Genomic DNA, 20458 nt, shown 5'->3' with positions numbered 1-20458 from the left:
CCAAAGACAGTTTGGAGCCTAGAGTAGCCTCTTGAATGTCATTCTGTGAGCAGCTGCAAAGTGGTATGAAAGGCGACCTGCATTGTTCCCAGCACCACCACACTGAAGGAGCAAGCAGCACGAGAGCTAGTCTGTACAGAGAGTTACTGTGCAGCAAGCCGGGGTATCAGTCTACAGCGCTCCAGCCCACTGCACACTAACTGGCCGGGTGGACCCTGCTACCCTGTGGCCCTGCTTTGCAGTAGTTCAAAGTGCACTAGGGGACTTTGTGTGCACGGCAATCTAGAACGCTACACCCCAGCTTGCTGCTCACTGCCTCTCCGTACAGATACACCCTGAGATCCCTGTTGAACAGGCTGATCACTCATAACCATCATTTGTTAGACCCTCAGGAACCCCCGCCCCAATACCATGGGATGACAGGGTCAGTGAAGGGGGCTGTTGAGCTCAAGAACTAAATTTAAAAAAATGAGTAGCTCTGCTATTCCAAAAGAGCCTTTTTCGAGGCACGTGGTATGTGCCTGGTTCTGAATGAGGCCTCCACCTGGCTTCCTGTTTTGTGGGTGGAAATTTCACACTCTCACAATTTCGTGAGGCAAATACTTGCAGGTGCCACTGTCTACAGTGCCATGTGGGATAGCAGCTGCCAATCACGTCTTAATGACCTCAGCCATGCCTGCATTTCTTTCCATACGTGTCGATAGGTTTTAAATTAACTGGAACCACTCAGGAAATAGACCTAGCTGCCAATAAGAGCCATTGCAATGGAAACATGTGCTCGGTGAGCAGCAGCGGTCAAAAGAGAGAGGAAAAGACAAAAAAAAAAAGCAAAACCAGATGTTAGGCTTAATTAAGAAAGGGATAGAGAATAATGCTGGAAATACTGAGTGCCATTGTCAAATCAATGATACTCACTCTGCTTGGAGACAGTGCTCAACTCTGGATACCTCTCCTCAGAAAGCATATCGGAGAAATGGAAAGGGTGCAGAGAAAGGCACAGAACAGGATTAAAGGCTTTGAGAGGAGATTAGAATAAAATAGAGCAATATACAGTTGTGGTGAAAAGCTCACCATTTCCCATAGATAACGAAGATTTGTAGTGAGCTAACCTCCGTATTTGCAGTACTCCCTGTACTAAGGCTAGGAAAGCACAGTGGATGCTGCTTAATAGCAACCCTGATATTAACAATGCCCGGTTAATAGCAACATTTTGCTGGGAACCAGCCCTGTCTCATTGACCTTAATGTTAATGGGATGCAGATACTGGCAGCAGGACGTCGCTTACTGAGAACTGCTTTTGGAGGAAAGGCCCCGGCCACAGGCGGATTTGTGAGGCTGCAGACAATGAAGGAAACTCTGGGACCTGCCTTCCCTGGCTGCAGCCCCGCAAACCTGCCTTATTGGCAACAGCCAGAGAGTGGCCCACTTGTGGCGGGCAGCGGAGGGCTTGCTAATGAATGGAATCTAGTGTAGAATGGAGTAGTCCACATACTGCACTATTTACTTAGCTTAGTTAAAGTTGGCACCGTAGTTTAGTGGGAGGCAGATCTGAGGGGATGCGGTACAGGTATTTAAATAAAGAGTAGCATAGAGAAGGTTAGTTGGGAGCGCCTCCTCAGTTATTCATATAATACCAGAGCAGGGTGACACATAGCACCCAGTTTGAAGTGGATGAAAGGAAATGCATTCTAAACAACGTATGATTAAGCTGTGGAACTCGCTGCTACAGGATATTTTACTAAGAGCTTAGCAGGCTTGAAAATCCAAAGATTAAATATTTCCATGGACAATAAGAGCAACCCACAATTACATTAGATAGGATAAAAATACAAAAGGGATATAACCCTTTTTGCTTTGGAGCATAAACCAACCACTAGCTGCCTGGGGTTAGGAAGGAATTTCCTTAGATGCACCATAGTTCCATAATGGGCCTCTATGGAGCTTCCTGGGCCTTCTTCCAAAGCATCTGGTACAGGCCACTGTCAGAGATGGGATTACAGACTAGATGAATCATTCACTGGTATGAGCCATTTCCGATGTTCCTATTTGTCCCTCCTAAATTGTGGATGCAAAATGGGAGGAAGCCAAGTCTCGAAATCAGGCTCTTTACTAGAATGGACCACTGCTATTAACTTATAGTTAAGGTTAAGACCAGCTTTCTGTTTAAATCTTGACTCGGTCTAAATGCTCAGATTGCCGTGAATGTCTCATACAGCATCCTCTTCTCACTTGCCAATAGCTACTGCTGATTTCCTCAGGCCTCTGAAATTGAGAGACCTGATTAGCTGTTAGTGTACTAACCCTCCTCCCTTCCCCATCCCAAAGAGTAAAAGTCTGAGAAAGGATCATTTCCCTTTCCTATGTTCTGTAAAGACCCAGTCATGCTGCCTGACACAAGCAAAGCTCCCAGGAGCAAACACTGGGGTGATTCTTACACAATTGGAAATAATAAAGGGAGAAACTATTGGCTTATTGTAAATTGATGTATAATATTTGGGGGCATTTTACCTGACAGGAATGCTTGATGCTGTTTGTTCAACCACCATCTCATCTGACCCTTTCAGGGACTGCACATCTCAACTCTTTAGTTTAATTCACATTCGGGGAGGGAGTGGAGTTTCATGATAGGGTATAGAACTATCATGAGGGAGTTCTGGATTCTGCTTGCCTCCTCTACCACACTGACTTGCTATGTAACCTTGGTTAAGTCACGTAACCTTCCCGTGCCTCGGTTTCCCTATCTGTACAAACCTACCTCACAGGGGTTTTGTGCAGCTTAGTTAAACGCTTTGAGATCCTCAGAGGAAAGATGCTATGAAAAGTGTAAATGATTCTCTTTGTGCTACTTACCATTATTGTGTAGGCAGAAACTTGCATTGTTTGCATTGTTTCCTTGCATCCAACCTTCCTCTCTACTCTTATTCCACCAAACCGAATTGTTCCAGAGCATGAAACTTACAGCACTGGACCATCAGAATACTGCAGTGCCCCTGGGTTGGTAAAAATAAACGAATCTCTGTTGGTGTCAACCAGTATCGTTCCCTTGAAGTCAAGGAGTTTACACCAGCTGAGGGCCTGACCCCAAAACTGTACTGAAGTCACTTTTTAACATGATCTTCCACATTAGCGCACACAATGGGTTATGTTCAGTGTTGGGTTAGGGAGGTATCCTAATGTACGTGGCTGTTTCCCTGGCCCCTGCACTTATTATACATGTGTCAGGCCTTTATATTCGCATTGTTGACTAAAAGCTGGAGCAATGGGTTAATATTATGCATTCTGTGTACAAAGCTGAAATAACCAGTGCATATATTTTTGTATCATGAAATGTTTTCCAGAAGTAAGTAGCTTTCTTGCACCTTTCTCACAGACACACAAAAAAAGGTTGATACCTTTAATTACACGTCAGATTTCATGTAGCTTACTAAAAGTTAGCACTTTTTTTTTTCTTCCACCCACCCATGCTTTCCTTCAGTAACACTAAAGATTATTGCTGTTCAGCTTTTTGCCTATCTTTCTTGTTTGTACATTGTTTAAATATCAAATGTGTCTCCCCAACGTGAGTTTTGTAGTGTTAATGTCACCATTTGGTTACACAACTATATAGTTCCCATGCTGCTGTGAAAGTCACAATTCTGATTCTTTGAATTTCCTCTCATGTGAAACATGACTTGGTTAAAAACATCTGGTTGTCAACTTTCTCATTGGGTTGGTTTTGTTTATTTTTTCACAGACAGTAAAGTTCTGGTTTAAATAGTAACAAATGAGATAATTTGTAACCTTCGAGGGTTTCTGATTTTTGAAAAGTAAATAACGAATAACGTTGATAACTGCCCAGGATGGACACTTTATAAGAAAGTGAGCATTTCTATATCACACTATATATGTTTTTTGTTCTCAATAGAAATTGATCCCTTTGCAGGGATCCCTGTGTCTTTTCTAACCAGTATCCTAGTTAGAAAAGAGATGTTTAGTCTAGTTCTATTTTTATCATTTTCCCCTTGCTAATATTTTAAAAATTAAATGAAATATACTTATTTTTACATAATGCATAAGGAAAGGTAACCAGAACTTCATCTTGTTAAAAGATTGTATTTGGTTCCATGCTGTATTTAATTATAACTTTCTTTCTTCAGAGACTATTCTTACTTCACAAATACTCTTTAGTGTTAAAATGTAAGAAGAAATTGTCCTTATATTCCTTAACTAATGTATTATTAATAAAATATTTACAAAAAAAGGTAGAATCCAATGTAGGATTTAATCTGTATGTAGAGCTGGTTATAAAGGAAAATCTTTTCCAGGTGAGGGATAGTCTCCTTAACAATGTTTGAGCTACTGGGTTCCACACTGCTAATGTTGAAGTCAATAGGAGTTTTGCTGTTACCCAGTGGTACTTACACTATCTTTTAAAGCAGAGAAATAATAGCAGAAAAGATCTTATCGTACAAAAGGGATGGGACTTGCATCAAGCCTCCAGTTCCAAACTTCCCTGGAACTTGTGGAAGTTTGGGTCTGGGCCAAACTATGCTCCTCAGAACCCTCTCTTTGGTTCAGGTGTGTTGGACTGCACAGGATTCAAGTTTTCCAACATTTAGAATCCAGAATATTGTCTATTGAAGGGTAAATTCACATGAGGGAATGGCCTGGAGGGAAATTGTACGATATCTGTGAGTGCTGCAGAGAGGATGGGTTTCTGTGCCCATAATTGTCTATCATTTCTACAGTACGATCCGTGATTGTTCATTATGGGGTTTTCTGCCCTTTCCTTGGAAGCAGCTGTCACAGTTGGAGACAAGTTGCTAGACCAGATGGACCATTAGTCTGATCTGGTCTGGCAATTGGGTGTTTGCACCAGGTCCAAAGTGACAGGTCCCGGAGGGGCTATTGGGAGCAGAGCCGTGGGATCCGCCCGCTTGTGAAGGCTGGGAATTTCCCAGGAGCCTAATCCAAATCTTCAGAACAAGCAACTGAAGTTGGGCACCTAACTCCTTTACATCGCATTCTAGCCTGTGAATGATCTGCATCACAGGTGGGGGTTTGGATTTGTTAGGCGTCCCTCTATGCCTGACATATCTCCATCCCTGTCTGCTCAGGACGACAGATAAAAGAAGATGTGGGAGGGGACAGCTGAAGTCAAACAGTTTGCAGTTCATCTCACCTGGAATCTCGGGGGTTTTAATAAGAGGAAGCATCCAGCAAATGAATGGATGGGATTCTTCTCCCAGTGGTGACACATTCAGCTCAGATTCCAAAAACTTTGCTATAAAAAGCGTTGCTATAACTTGCCCCATTTAGCGGCCCAATCCTGCAAGAAGCTGAGCTATGAGATACCGAACACCCTCAACTTCCAAGGCAGTGGATAATTATTAACGAGTGGAAGTCGCTCAGAACCGAGCAAACTTGTGCTCAATCTACGCAAGCACTTATACTTGATCCAATACGTCTGTTAGTCTATAAGGTACCACAAGACTCTTTGCTGCTTTTGCAATACAGTTACGTATAGATGTGACTATGGAGGGTTCAGACCCAAATAGGCCCCGACTCATGTTTATAGTTTCAATTTATACAATGCACCTGTATAGTATGATAAAGAACTAAACTCTCTGGCAATAATCACCTCATCCAGCAGTGTGTCAAAATTGAGAGAGAGAGAGCTTCCCATCCCACCATAAAGGATCCCTCCCAGTGCAACTCGCCCAATTCACAACAAGCTGGAGTGAAGTGAGAGGCAGTTGCAACAATGCCAGAAGGTCAACAAACCCAGCGTATTAGACCCAGGGTGACAGTCAGGGGCCTGTGACAGTGTCCTGCCCACCAGCCTTGCCAGCACTCCCATGCTGGGACCAGCAGCTCACGCAGCCCAGCTCACCTCAACTCCTGGGTGAAAGGGTTTGTCTCTGAGATGCACGTGGCTGGGCGCATCAGCATTAACACCAGGCACCCAGAAACATGCTGGGAATCCAGGTACTTGCTCAACGCTCAGGCTATGTCCACACTTAACATGTGAGAGTGGCCCAGCTCCAACTGCAGCACGGTAGCACATCAGTGCAGCCACTTGCTGCGGCCGCGGAAAGGGGTTCTCCCGTTAGTATGGTAAACCCATCTCTCCAAGGCGGGGTAGCTAGTTGACCTTCCGTCGACCAAGAGCTGTCTACGCAGGGGCTTAGGTTGGCTTAACTATGTTGCTCAGGGGCTGGATTTTTCTCACCCCTGAGCAACATAACTGGGTTGATTAAAGTTTCAAGTATAGACCAGCCATAAGTCAAGCCTCTGAACATGCCAGCTAGGCAAGTAGCAGAGCTAGAAACAGAATCCAAGAGACTGGTTTCTGAGTTCCCTGACCTAACCACTAGACACGTGGCTACAGAGCAGTTCATACCATTTAACTGCCTTGTGTCCTCCTTTGTCTACTGTTATGAGCTGAGTGAAACCTTGTTCTGGGTTGTAGCCTTTATTTGAAATAGCTTGGATAGTTCTGTGATAAACTATTGTGTCCCTAGGGAGAGAGCTCAGCTCCCATGGTACTACAGTTTTCAGATCAACAGGGTGAAAGTTACCCTGTACGATTCTCTTCGCTTGGGAGGCTCTAAGAACACACAGAGACCGAGGACAGTCACCACAAACACAGTGACAGGACAGAAGTCTTGTTTGTATTATAAATTTTACAAAGCAGATGATTAAGGTGACAACCACATGCACAAACCCCGAGAGAGCCCATGCCATAGTTACTGCTGTATTCATACTCTCTTTGCCAGAGATGTTGTAGAGTCTGGTGGATCTCTCAACAGGTGGTCACTGATGGAGGGGGTAGTTCATGCTGGAGTCTTCCTACCCTATCCATATCAGGGAGCCCTTTTTATCTTGTTGTTATGACCACGCTTACCACCTTATGCATATGCATGAAGGTGCAAACTTCCTTTTCCTTATCTGTACTTGTACACCTCATCAGTTTTGGGGAGCCCTGTTTTTATAGGTTGTCCTCTTAGTTCCCCTTATTCTTATAAACATTTATGTAAACATGTTCCCATGGTAACCCACGGTAAGAGCAGACCTTTCTATGACGTTACAATCAGGTGCCTTGTGTGGTCTAGACAAGTACACTGTGCAGTATATTTTCTTGGAACATCACCTGTTATCATGTTCTTTACAGTAATCTTGTAACTTGACTGACATAGGGTTACATGGGGAGGGATAGCTCAGTGGTTTGAGCATTGGCCTGCTAAACCGAGGATTGTGAGTTCAATCCTTGAGGGGGCCATTTAGGGATCTGGGGTGAAAATTGGGGATTGGTCCTGCTTTGAGCAGGGGGGTTGGACTAGATGACCTCCTGAGGTCCCTTCCAACCCTGATATTCTACAAATTTTTTTGGGGGGGGGAGGGGGGGAAGAGTGATAGCTCAATGGTTTGAGCATTGGCCTGCTAAACTCAGGGTTGTGAGTTCAATCCTTGAGGGGGCCATTTAGGGATCTGGGGCAAAAATTGGGGATTGGTCCTGCTTTGAGCAGGGGGTTGGACTAGATGACCTCCTGAGGTCCCTTCCAACCCTGATATTCTATGATTCTACTCGTGGGTCACCTATGTATGTCAAAACCCCTGAAGCCTACTATGACCAAGCTGAGATCTTACAGGCCTCAGCCTATAGGCATCACATTACTTACATACCTGATACACACTTATCACACCTAACTAGTTACCACTGTTATACTCCTGTCCTGCTTATTGCTATACGTATATCTACAACTGAAATCTATTCATCGCACATCGATTGCACATGAACTAACAGAGGAGTTTGTCATGACAACATGTAACACAAATGATAAAATGGCCTGTTTTAACAGGGTTGAGTTAAAACCATGTTCAAACTGATGTGGGAGCGAGTCTGCCATTTAAGATCATTGTAAGAAACAGTGAAGGGGCCCCACCTAAAACAAAGGCAAATAGAGTGCCCAGAAACTGGCAGCGGGTGCCACTGGCCATTGTGGCCAGGTGGATGTGGATGTGTGACAGCACACACACCCTGAGGACAGGCAAGAACAGGGAGAGGGGCAGAGGCAAGAAAGCTAAGCAGGGGGCTGTGTGAGCACAGTATAATGCTGGAAAAAGCTAGAGAGAGTGTTTTGGGGTCTGTTGGCTAAAGGGGCTTGGGGCTGCAAGCTAGGCAGCTGCTCCTTTAGTTCTTGGTTCCACCAGTGTTCAGAGACCCAGGACTTTGTACCTGGTTTGTAAATAAACAAAACAGCATAAGAGAAATACCTGATTGTGACCAATTTTTACTCCCAATTTGAACATCCCAAGGGCCCCAAAATTCGACTAGCCACTCTGGTTGGAAAGAAGCAACCCTGAAATGCAGTCTTTGCCAGAGAAGGGAGCTTCCCTTTTTCCCGTAGTCAGCCAGGACTCTGCTGGATTTCATTCTGTCTGCATTAATAGAAGGGAAAGGCTGGCCTGGGACTTCCTTTTTATTCTTGCACTCAGAGGGTTAGCAGCTCCCCTTACTTCCCCATCTGCACATCTGCACTAATTTGTCATAACGGAGCTGGGCCTTCAAAAAGGCCAGGATCTGAATGAGTCATTAGTTTGCATTTCATTCTCATCGCTATCTTTTATTACCCCCAGACGCTCTATGCTACAGTACAGCCAGTAATAGCATTACAGGCATGGGGCTAACCTGCGATGAGGTATTATGTAATTCAGTAGCTGTACTATGCAATGAATTACTCAGCTCAGCTCTCTGGCAAGTGATATCATGGGATTCAATTGGCTGTAGGGCAATATGGTCCCGTCAGCAATGTTCCAAGAAAATTCTGAGGGAAAGTGGTATTGTTTGTAGCCCATGATGGCAGATGATGGGATTGGGGGGGAGGGGGTTTCGCTGAGTTTCTCCTGCTCCAGCAGAAAGTTACTATTGGTTGCTGAGACAGCATCATACAAAGCCGACCCATGCCTGCCAATCGTGTGGCGGGGAGGGGCAGTGTGAGGGCAGCCAGCTTCAGCAGTGTTACTGAGCATGCTCAGTACAAGCCAAGCAGCAAATTGGGGAGGTGTGACCCCCCCGCATGCCCCCCCAACACATGGTCTTGGCAACACAGATGCCCAGGGCATTGTACAAAGTGGATGAAAATAGTCCCGTGCCAAGGGTCCGAACGATGAGAACAGCAGGAGGCCATTACATGGAGACGGGCTTCTGGAGAGAGATGAAGGGCGAAAACAAGGTGGTGGTGTGGTGGCCTCAGAGGTGAAGTCTCACCGCTTGAACGTTGCCCAGCTTCTTTGTTCTTTTTGCAGAGGAAGAATTGTTCCGTAGCTAGTAAATCGACAACTGAACGTAACAGCGTGGCGGAGCGCCCTTGGAGACGTGTTTTCTGTGAAGGGACTTAAATGAGGAGAGGGCAGAGCTGTGGTGGCCAGGGACTGAATTCCAAGGAAAAGGATATGTTGGCGCCATCCAGCTTAGCACCTGGGGCTGCGCGAAGGGCAACGAGGAACTTAAACAGTGACAAGACGCCGCTCATCAGCAAAGGTGCAAATTAATGCCAGATATAGGACTGGTTTTCTGAGGGTTTGTTTACAGGGGGAATTTTTTCAGCTGTATCATTAAACCACTATAGTTATGTCAGTGTAACACCCCTGTGGTCATTCTTATTCTAGAATGAGTGGCTTTTTTGGTTTAGCTTAAACTCTTCCAAAGCTACATAAACTGAATTGGAAAAAAGGCCTCCTTATACCAGATTATGAATGTCCACACGGTGATGATACCAGTGTAACTTTAGTGCTTAAAATTCACACCTTACTGTATACTGTTATAACTTTCCTATATAGACCTTTGGTCCTTGGCCACTAAGCACTGTTCCAAAGTGAATACACCTGTAAAAAAGACCACTGAACTGCCAAAAGATGGCTTGAATTGGAACTCCCAACCTAGCGTAAGTGCTCATCTACACAGGAAAGTTAGACTGGTACAAGGTAAGGGGTGAATTTAATCCCTTATATTTATACTGGTCTAACCCTCTGATGTGGACACCCTTATTCCAATTCCCCCTTTTTCCAATTCAGCTTATGTCGCTTGGCAAGCAGTGAGAAACGTCACGCTTATTCTGGAATAGGAGTGCCCACATAGGGAGTTATACAAGTATAACCATAGTTATTTATCTATGACAGTATAACTGAAAAAAAAAAAATCTCATCACCAAACTCTCAGATACTCATCCCCTAGTGCCAGTTCCCAGAACTGCCCCTTCCTCTGTGAGTGCTGACCCAAGCAGACACACTATGGGCTTATTCAGACACTACACTAGCCACTCACGGGACATTGCGTCCCCAGTGTTTCCATCCAGCAGAGTGTTTCCTGGGTCACCTGGTACAGGCAATTGATTCTGAAGGGGACTTCTGCAGGGGCAAGGAAACCAAGAGCGCCGAGGAAGTTTGACTTCTTCAGGAATGGCAGCTCTCAAATCGTGAGCCTCAGGAGCATAGAGTGCATCTGATCTCCCATGCACATACTTTGTAATACTCCATTATAATAATACCTAATGTATTAATAGGAACACAAAAGCCAAATCTGCTACATTGTTCACGCAGTGACAGGTTGACATTTTCTGCATAAACTATGAGATCTGATTGTAATATTTTCTTGATGTGAAAATGACAAGCATAAATTGGCAAGAACTCAGTTTACTACCAATACAATTAATGTATTGAAGGTTGATTGACTGATTTAGCAAACAATGAATACATCTGTGTTTATTTTAATTTTATTGCATTTGTAAGAATAATATCAATACGACACTATAAGACTTTCCTTTGGTCAATTGGCATCTACCTTCCAGCAGCTCCCTCTGCACGCCAGATTGCGTACCACTGTGGCAGGATGGTTGAGTGCCCATTGGACTGGATGAGCCAGATCTTCAGCTCGTTGTCGGTCCACTGAAGTCAATAGAGCTACATCGATTTACTCCCGCTGGGGAGCTGACCCCAATATGTTCAATGATCTAGGGAAGCATTATTATTATTTATTATTAACAACGATTTTATAAAGTGCCTTCCCTGACATGGGTCTGGACCCATTGCACGGCACACCCAATTGGCATTGAACCTGAACATATTTTGAACTTCCACAGCACCAACCCGCCAAGACGCTCCAACCACTTTACAAACATTGACTAAAATTAAGCCCCAGGTTATCCCCATGAGCTATTATTCTCATTTTACAGAAGGCGGGGGGGGGGGGGAGGAGGGAGAGAGGAGAAACTGAGGCCCACCCAAGTTAAATGACTTGCCCAGGGGCCAACAGTAAGTCTATGTCAGAGCCAGGACTAGAATCCAGACTCCCGAACATGCATCATCTCTCCATGTGAGCCCCAGTCCTGCATGGCTATGAGCAACTCCTACAGTATGCCGCCTATTACTCCAATCAAAGTTGAGGGCACGCAGCACCTCGCAGTATCAGACCCATGGGGTGAATGGGGATTGGGCCTGAGCCAAAGCCCTCTGAAGACAATATGGAAAATTTTTCTAAAGCACTGAAGTGACTTAGGAGCCTAAGTCTCATTGCAAGTCCATGGGATTTAGTCTCCTAAATGCCCAAGTCACTTTTTGAAAATGGGGCTTGGACTCCTAAATCACTTAGGCCCAGATCCTCTAAGGGAAATACATGAGAATTACACACCTAAATACCTTTGACAATCTGGGCATTAGGCACTTTTGAAACTTTTACCCTGATACTAGTTCCATTGACTTCAACAAACTTTGAAATCAGGCCCTGTAACCAGAGCTGACCATGGGTTTTTGGGGACCATTCTGATATATCGTCACTGTTTACTTACAGCAATAAAAAATAGAAAAATCCCACCCAGCCAAGCTATTTTGATCTCAGTCAGATCAGGTTGGTCAGTCTCCATGCACTTGCATGGTGGGGTTGGTGTAACTGCCTCTGATGACCATTGGCATTAAAGCATCATCTCTTTTCACTGAGAAGCTAATGCAAGGGGGCTGAGAGGGGACTACAATGTAGAGGCCAGAAGGATATTTCTTTGGATTGCCTAGTTCATCTCATTTGCATGGGATGTACAGTTATGCTCCTCTATTTTCTCTAAGGCATCATTAGTGCTGACGCCACACACTCATTTCCACTGATAGCAAAACTGCCGGATCATTGGCACAGTTGTTTTCAATTAATTGAGGATATATCGCTCCACCTCAGCTCAGCAACCTAACTGCCATGTGGAATCACCCGGCTTATGCACAGCAAGGCACAACGGCACCAGCCACCATTCATTTATGTCTGTAATGAAATGGCATAGGCTGGTCCTTAACAGCCACTATTAGGGCCGTAAACAAAGGATTTCTATTAGAGAAAGCGATTTCCAGTGGAGAGCCCCACCGGGCCCTGCCTGTGCCTCAGAGACCTCAGGAGCAGTCATCTGACTGCATTGCCATGCAGGAGTGTCTTTGAGCTCCATTCCTGAATATGGGCTCCATAAAGTTTTAGGGCTAGTGTCTTCTAATCCTCTGGGGGCCTTTGTGCCTGTAATTCCTGTGGTAACGAGGGCAGTTGTCAAGACAAAGGGAAGCAAGGAATGGGAAGGGCTGTGGTTGTAGTTCCCCTCTGGAATCTGTTCCATTTCTCCTGGCTGAGCTAGTGCAGGGCTTGGGAGACCCCTGGCCACCACTGATTTAAGGACATATTCCTCAGGCAGGACAGAACGGCTGACAACCCACCTCCATCGTTGTGCTCGAAGTGCCTCTTCCTGTCAGATGTGCGATTTGCTCATCGCACACTGCACTGACTGAAAGGAAACCCTCTGCCGCACAAGGGAAAGCAAGTGAGTGGGCTAGATCCCCAGTGTCTATAGACTTGGCCCATTGACTGGGAGAGAGCAAGGCCCATTGGCACCAGCAGGGGAGCTGGCTAAGGTCCTGCTCTTCAGAAAGATTCTGGAGATGGAAGCTAATCCCTTTGGCAGAGATGCCATTAAATGGCCGGGTTAAATGTTCTAGCATTGAGTCCGGGGGAGGTGACAGAGAGCTGCAGCCTGAGGGAAGACCCAGATTCCCCCTCATAGCTCTGTCAAGGGGGGGGGGAGATGTCCTCCTTAGAACAAGTCATGTTTCTGTTCCCAGACTTCCTTACCTCAGTCCCTGCTGGCCTCCTCTGTCCACAGCTGACTTGAGGATCCTCCCTGAGACAGGGGTCCTCTCTGCTGAGGGGGATCTGTGGGAAGAAGCAATGCAGCATCTGGCAGCATTACTCTTCTGCCTCACCCCCCCCATGCAGTCCTGGGGCAGGAGGATTTCCCCCAACCCAGTAACACAGCTCCTTTGCCCACATACCTACTGCCATTCAGGGATCCCCAGACCTGTGGAGAGCCCTTGGCAGGCGTGGGAGCATGCTGCCGTGGAGGTACAGCAGACAAATATTACTCCCTTTTAAACAAAAATACCTAGCACTGTTCATCCACAGATCTCAAAGGGCTTTACAAAGTAGGTCCAGAATCATTATCCCAGAGGGGAAAACTGAGGCACGGGAAGAGAAGTGACTTGTCCAAGGTGACCCAGAAAAAGCAGTAGCAGAGTCAGGACCAGACCTCAGGTTGCCTGTGTCCCGGCCTGCTGCTCTGTCCACTCCAGCAGCAATAGAAACCTTTTGCTAAAATCCTGCAACCAGCGAAGATTACCAGCTATTCTCTGGTATTCCAGCCCGTGCTGATTCCAGGCAGAACGAAGGGGATAGCAAATTGTACTGCCTTTTTCCAGAAAGGGGATGGTGTCAGGTCAATTCTCATCTCTCAGAGCTGGGGCTCTTAAACTTAGTTAAAATCCTGACCAATAAAATGAGACTCTCTTTGAGATGTTCCATAAAATGGCAAACCTACTCCAGGCTGAAAGCCCAGAAAACTCCAGCTGATTTACACCGGTCTTGATGAGTGCAAAATATGGCTCCATGATCATAAAATGGCTGGTGCAAAAACAATGTACATGTATATACCTAACTGCTCAGGAGATGCTGATGTTTAGGTAGCCCTGTAACTTTGCATAGCACTTGACAAAGAAGAAGAAGAAGTCCTTGTCCTGAACTTCTTTTTTATTATGTCAACTGTGGCCCAGATCATCCCCCAGAACAGTAGAAACTGAGTTTCAGGGGCTGATTCTCAACTCACTAGTGTAAATCAGGAGTAACTCCGTTCAATGGAGCTACTGTGGTATAAAACCAGTGTACGTGAAGGAGACTCATGCCCTCAAAGTCTCTGTTCTCATAGTCCATTGTGACAAAGTTCCTCCTCTTCCTCGGTGGGTCCTGTACTTATTGGCGGATTTGCTCGCCTCAGAGATTCACAGCAGCCCTCAGTTTGGCCACTCTTGCTAGTGGCTCAAACCTGCTGTCCATTCAGCTAACCTCATCACTGGCCAGCATGGGGGAAACAGAGAACAATCCCCGCAGTCTCTGTGTCCCACCTAGTGGGTCGGGGACAGGGCAGATCCTTTTCCAATTTAGACCTTCCCTTCTGGTGTTTCTCACAGACCAGGTCAACTCCTCCTGTGTCCAGTCAGGAGTTGAGGGGGGGGAGGGGGGGGAGAGAAACTGGGCCCACCCTCTACACCGGCGTCCAGCCCAGGGCCCTGTGGATAGCAGCTGTCCACAATGTTCCCCGTATCAGCTGCGTGATGGCTACAACTTTGTGGGCTACTTTCTCATGGCCTTTCCCCAGCACCTTCTTTATCCTCACTGCAGGATCTTCCTCCTGAAGCCTGATCACGCTTAACCACTTCACCCCACCAGCAGCACACCTTCTCACTCCTGACACGCCCCCCTGCTAACCGATGGGAGGTCCTTTTTAAACCAGGTGTCCTGATTTGCCTGCCTGCCATAATTGAATCTAGAAAGTTCTTAATTGGCTCCAGGTGTCTTGATTAGCTTGCTTGTCTTTATTGCTTCTGGCAGGTTCCTGATTGCTCTAGGGCAGCCCCTTCTCTGGTCACTCAGGGAACAGGAAGCTGTTCATCCAGTGGCCAATATATTTGCCTTCTACCAGACTCCTGTATCCTACTTGTCTGGGTCTGTCACAACGTGGAAGGTCTGGTTGGTGGGAGACATGGGGGATCTCTACCCCTAAAATACTCAGGGGCAATGGACTTGAGCAGGGCTGGCTCTAAGGGCTGGAGAACAAGGTGATTGCTCTAGGCACCAAATTCCACTCAGCAACACCACTCAGCTCTTTTGGTTTATTCTCTTCTCCCAAGTCCTGGGCCACTGGGGGTGGGGTAGGGAGGCCTGAGAGCTGAAAAAGATTTTCCCCCTAGTCAGCAAAATGGCTAGGGCCACTCCTGGACTTGATGCATCTTGTAGAAAGAGGAAGTGTTGCCAGCTCCCAAGATTTCATCACGGCTCTTGTGCTATCTGGTGTTTGCCTGAAAGCTCCAGCTCCCAGGGTCATGTGAGTATGTGCCACTCTCTGCTTCTGTTTTTGAAAAGTAAGTGTGTAGCCCTTGTGGTTGCAGAAAAAAGCTTGAAAAAGTGAATTGTAAAGGCTCAGAAACCAGAAGGCAAATAAAGAGCCCAACATTTATTAAGTCTTAAAATTAGGGCTGTTGAAGGATTAAAAAAATTAATCGTGCTGTTAAAGAATAATAGAATAGCATTAATTTAAATATTTTTGGATGTTTTCTACATTTTCAAATATATCAACTTCAATTACAACACAGACTACAAAGTGTACAGTCCTCACTTTATATTTATTGATTACAAATATTTTCACCGTAAAAAATAAGAGATAGTATTTTTCAATTCATCCAATACAAGTACCGTAGTGCAGTCTCTTTATTATGAAAGTTGAACTTACAAATGTAGAATTATGTACAAAAATAACTGCATTCAAAAATACAACAATGTAAAACTTTAGAGCCTACAAGCCCAATCAGTCCTACTTCTTGTTCTGCCAATTGCTCAGACAAACAAGTTTGTTTACATTTGCAGAAGATAATGCTGCCTGCTTCTTATTTACAATGTCACCTGAAAGTGAGACGAGGCGTTTGCATGGCACTGTTGTAGCCAGCATTGCAAGGTATTTACATGACTGATGTGCTAAGGATTCATATGTCCCTTGATGCTTCAACCACCATTCCATAAGACATGTGCCCATGCTGATGACGGGTTCTGCTCGATAACAATCCAAAGCAGTGTGGACCGACGCATGTTCATTTTCATCATCTGAGTCAGATGTCACCAGAAGAAGGTTGATTTTCTTTTTTGGTGGTTCGGGTTCTGTAGTTTCCACATCGGAGCGTTGCTCTTTTTTTAAGACTTCTGAAAGCATGCTCCACACCTCATCCCTCTCAGATTTTGGAAGGCACTTCAGATTCTTAAACCTTCAGTCGAGTGCTGTAGCTATCTTTAGAAATTTCACACTGGCACCGTCTTTGCATTTTGTCAAATTTGCAGTGAAAGTGTTCTTAAAATGAACATGCTGGGTCATCATCTGAGACTGCTATAATATGAAATATATGGCAGAATGCGGGTAAAACAGAGCAGAGGACATACAATTCTCCCCCAAGGAGTTCAGTCACAAATTTAATTATGCATTTTTTTTTTTTAAGGAGTGTCATCAGCATGGAAACATGTCCTCCGGAATGGTGGCCGAAGCACGAAGAGGGATATGAATCTTTAGCGCATCTGGCACGTAAATATCTTGTGACACCAGCTACAACAGTGCCATACGAATGCCTGTTTTCACTTTCAGGTGACTTTGTAATTAAGAAGTGGGCAGCATTATCTCCCGTAAATGTAAACAAACTTGTTTCTTTTAGCAATTGGCTGAACAAGAAGTAGGACTGATTGGACTTATAGGCGCTAAAGTTTTACACTGTTTTGTTTTTGAGTGCAGTTATGTAACAAACCCCTACATTTGTAAGATGCACTTTCATGATAAGAGATTGCACTATAGTACTTGTATGAGGTGAACTGAAAAATACTATTTATTTTATCATTTTTACAGTGCAAATATTTATAATAAAAATAATATAAAGTGAGCACTGTGCACTTTGTATTCTGTGTTGTAATTGAAATCGCTATATTTGAAAATGTAGAAAAACATCAAAAAATATTTAATAAATTTAAATTGGTATTCTATTGTTTAACAGTGCGATTAATCGCAATTCCTTTTTTTTACATTTGTTTACATTTACATACAAAATTAATCACGATTCATTTTTTTAAATCGTGATTAAATTTTTTGAGTTAATCGCATGAATTAACTGCAATTAATTGACAGCCCTACTTAAAATCTCATGATTTGTAAGCCAATCTCATGATTTGGGGCGGAAGGGGCTGACTCAGGATTTCTGAATGAGTGGAGTTTGCAAAATCAGACAGGTGATTAGTGTCAGTTTATGAAATCCTAGCTGAAATCAGTGTGACAGACCTGTGACTCCAGATCTAGGGCTCCTAGCCTGGATCTGTCAAGGACCCACAACGTTTAGCTGAGTCTCATTCTCTGTCCTTTCCAATTCTGGGTCCTGGGAACCGGGCCCAGGACCACCATGCCAAGCCCAGTTGAGAAGGGATTTAGAATAGGTGAATATGCATGAGCAGTGATTTAAGAAAAGCTCTTTAGAAAGTTCCAAGTTTGATTTACTTTTTTTTTAAACCCAGAATGTAGTTTAATGTTTCTGAAGCCCGGTCTTCTGCCCTGGGAAATTCTGAGAGTCCAGAATAGCTGTTAGCATTACGGGAATGCTTGCTATGGGCCCTGGCCTCATTAAGAAGAGCAAGCGAGAGGCCTAAGAATGAGCAGCTAAGAATTTGGGCTGAAAGGTCAGGGACCGCTCAGAAATAACTGAGAGGTAGGCAGGGTCTGTTCAGTCAAGAGAAAATAACCTCCTCTGCAATATCCACACGGGATCTCGGTATTTCTCTTACAACTCAATCCTCTGCTAAGTTCACCTGAAAACAAATCTCGAACACACAGCTGGTGGGCAAAGTAGTAATGTCGTCTTTGCTTCCTAGCAGACTGGAATGTATGTGTACAGTTATGTAACATCCAGGCAGTAATGGGTTGGCTGTTATTAAAAAGTATTTTAACTGGAAAGCCCACTGAGCAGATCAGGTTACTAAATCCACCTCCTCCTTTCTATATCGGTCTGGTTTTACAAGATGACTGCCCATCGCAGTGTCTTCTGCACCAGGGATCCAGCGGTTGATTTGCAAAAGGCACAGAGGGTACGAGTGGGAATCAAAGCTGTGTGGGGGACAAGGCTGTCAGGATAACTGCTCCCTCCCCCACACCCCAAAATGGTGTTTCTAGTACCAGTGTAGTTCGGTGCATTCCAAAGGGGAAAACTGTGCTCTTCGGGTCTCTCTCCCCCAATGGTAAGCCACCCCTAGAAGGGACAGGCTAGCAGACTGCAGTGGTGGTGGGGAACATCATCTGGATGCGGGAGGGGGGATTTTTCTCCCCCTCACTCTTCTTCCATCCATTCAAACTTCCTCCACCCCCATTTTTCAGCTGCTGTGGAGATGGGGGCAGGAGCAGTGGCCAAGCAAAGTACTTCTGTATGTACCATCCATGGGTAGATCTCAAAGCACTTTACAACCATTAATACAACTAACTTGATATGTTTTTAATGAGATTACAAGTTTGGTTGATATAGGTAATAGTGTTGATGTAATAGGCAGACTTTTGTAAGGTGTTTGACTTGATACCGGAGGACACTTTGATTAAACAACAAAGCACACATGAACTGGATTAAAAGCTGACTAACTGATAGGTTCCACAGTGTCACTGTAAATGGGGAATCGTCACTGAATTAGGTGGGGGTCTGTTCTTGGCCCTACACTACTTACCATTTTTATTAGTAACCTGAAAGAAAACAAAATCATCGCTGATCAAATTTGCAGATGACCCAAAAATTGAGGGAGTGGTAAATAATGAGACCACGCCACTAATACAGAGCCATCTTGATTGCTTGGTAAACAAGGTGCAAGCAAACAATGTGCTTTAATACAGCTAAATATAGAGGTATACGTCTAGGAATAACGAATGTCGGCCATATTTACGGGATGGGGGCTCTCTCCTGGGAAGCAGTGACTCTCAAAAAGATTAGGGGGTCATGGTGGATAATCTGCTAAACATGACCTCCCAGTGTGACACTCTGGCCCAAAGCGCTAATGTTATCCTGGGATGCATAAAGAGGGGAATCTCAAGGAGGAGTAGAGAGGTTATTTGACCTCTGTGTTGGGCAGTGGGGTGACTGCTGCTGGAATACTGTGTCCAGTTCTGGTGCCCACAATTCAAGAAGGAAGTTGAAAAAATTGGAGAGGAATTGGAGAAGAGAAGATTAAAGGGTAACTAAAACTCTGTGATAGTGATAGACTCAAAGAGCTCAATCTATTTAACTTAACAAAGAGAAGGGAAATGGGTGACTTGATTACAGTCTGTAAATACCTAGGTGGGGAACAAGTATTTAATAATGGGCTTTTCAATCTAGCAGAGAAAGGTACAAAATGATCCAGTGGCTGGAAGTTGAAGCTAGACAAAATCAGACTGGAAATAATGTGCACATTTTTTAACAGTGAGAGTAATTAACCACTGGAACAATTTATTGAGGTCATGGTAGAGTCTCCATCACTGACATTTTTCAGATCAAGCTTAGATGTTTTTCTAAAAGCTCTGTGCTAGGAATTATTTTGGGAAGTTCTATGGCCTGTGTTATGTAGGAGGCCAGAAGAGATGATCAACAATGGTCCCTTCTGGCCTTGGATCCATGAATGAATTCGGACTTGCACCTGGAGAGTAGGGAAATATTCTCATCCCCACTTCACACACGGGGAAAGTGAGGCTCTGGGCACATTAACACGACTTGTACAAGACCACAGAATGAGTCTGTGGTATAATTTGGGAATAGGACCCAGCATTCCTCCTTTAGGCACCTTGTTCTGCACTGGGTTTTAAACTGAATTAGGGAACTATGGTTAACCATGGGCTAGCTAGACTTATGCATAATATAGTTTGTCCTGCCAGTATGGCTGGATTAATCACCTGAGGACCATATTTCAGAGGATGTACACCCACACTGGTCAGCCAACCTGTGTTCGAAGTCAGTGGATTTGGATTCATGTTTGAAGTGAGCTCACCACTGCCCCCTAACGCAGGTAAAGGCCGGGGTAAACAGGCCCTAGACCATGCAAACTTTTGCATTCATTTGACTGGGTTTTTTTTTGTTGACATTCACGTACCGTTATATGTCTTTACCATCATCTGTTACAAAAGACGTACTGTGCTGTATTTAGTCTGCAATCTGCATGCACCTCTGTCAAAAACATGGGCTACTTACTGCCTGACCAAAGAATTCACTTTGGTCTCAAAACAAAGTCTGCAAACGGAGTCCCTAATAGTACTGCTTGGAAAAACAAAGTGAACATTTCATCAACTTTTTTTTTTTAATGTCAAAAAATCTCTGGTTC

Source organism: Natator depressus, chromosome 10 (genome assembly GCF_965152275.1).
Source record: "Natator depressus isolate rNatDep1 chromosome 10, rNatDep2.hap1, whole genome shotgun sequence".
In the NCBI taxonomy this organism is placed as follows: domain Eukaryota; kingdom Metazoa; phylum Chordata; order Testudines; family Cheloniidae; genus Natator; species Natator depressus.
This window is presented reverse-complemented; position numbering follows the sequence as displayed.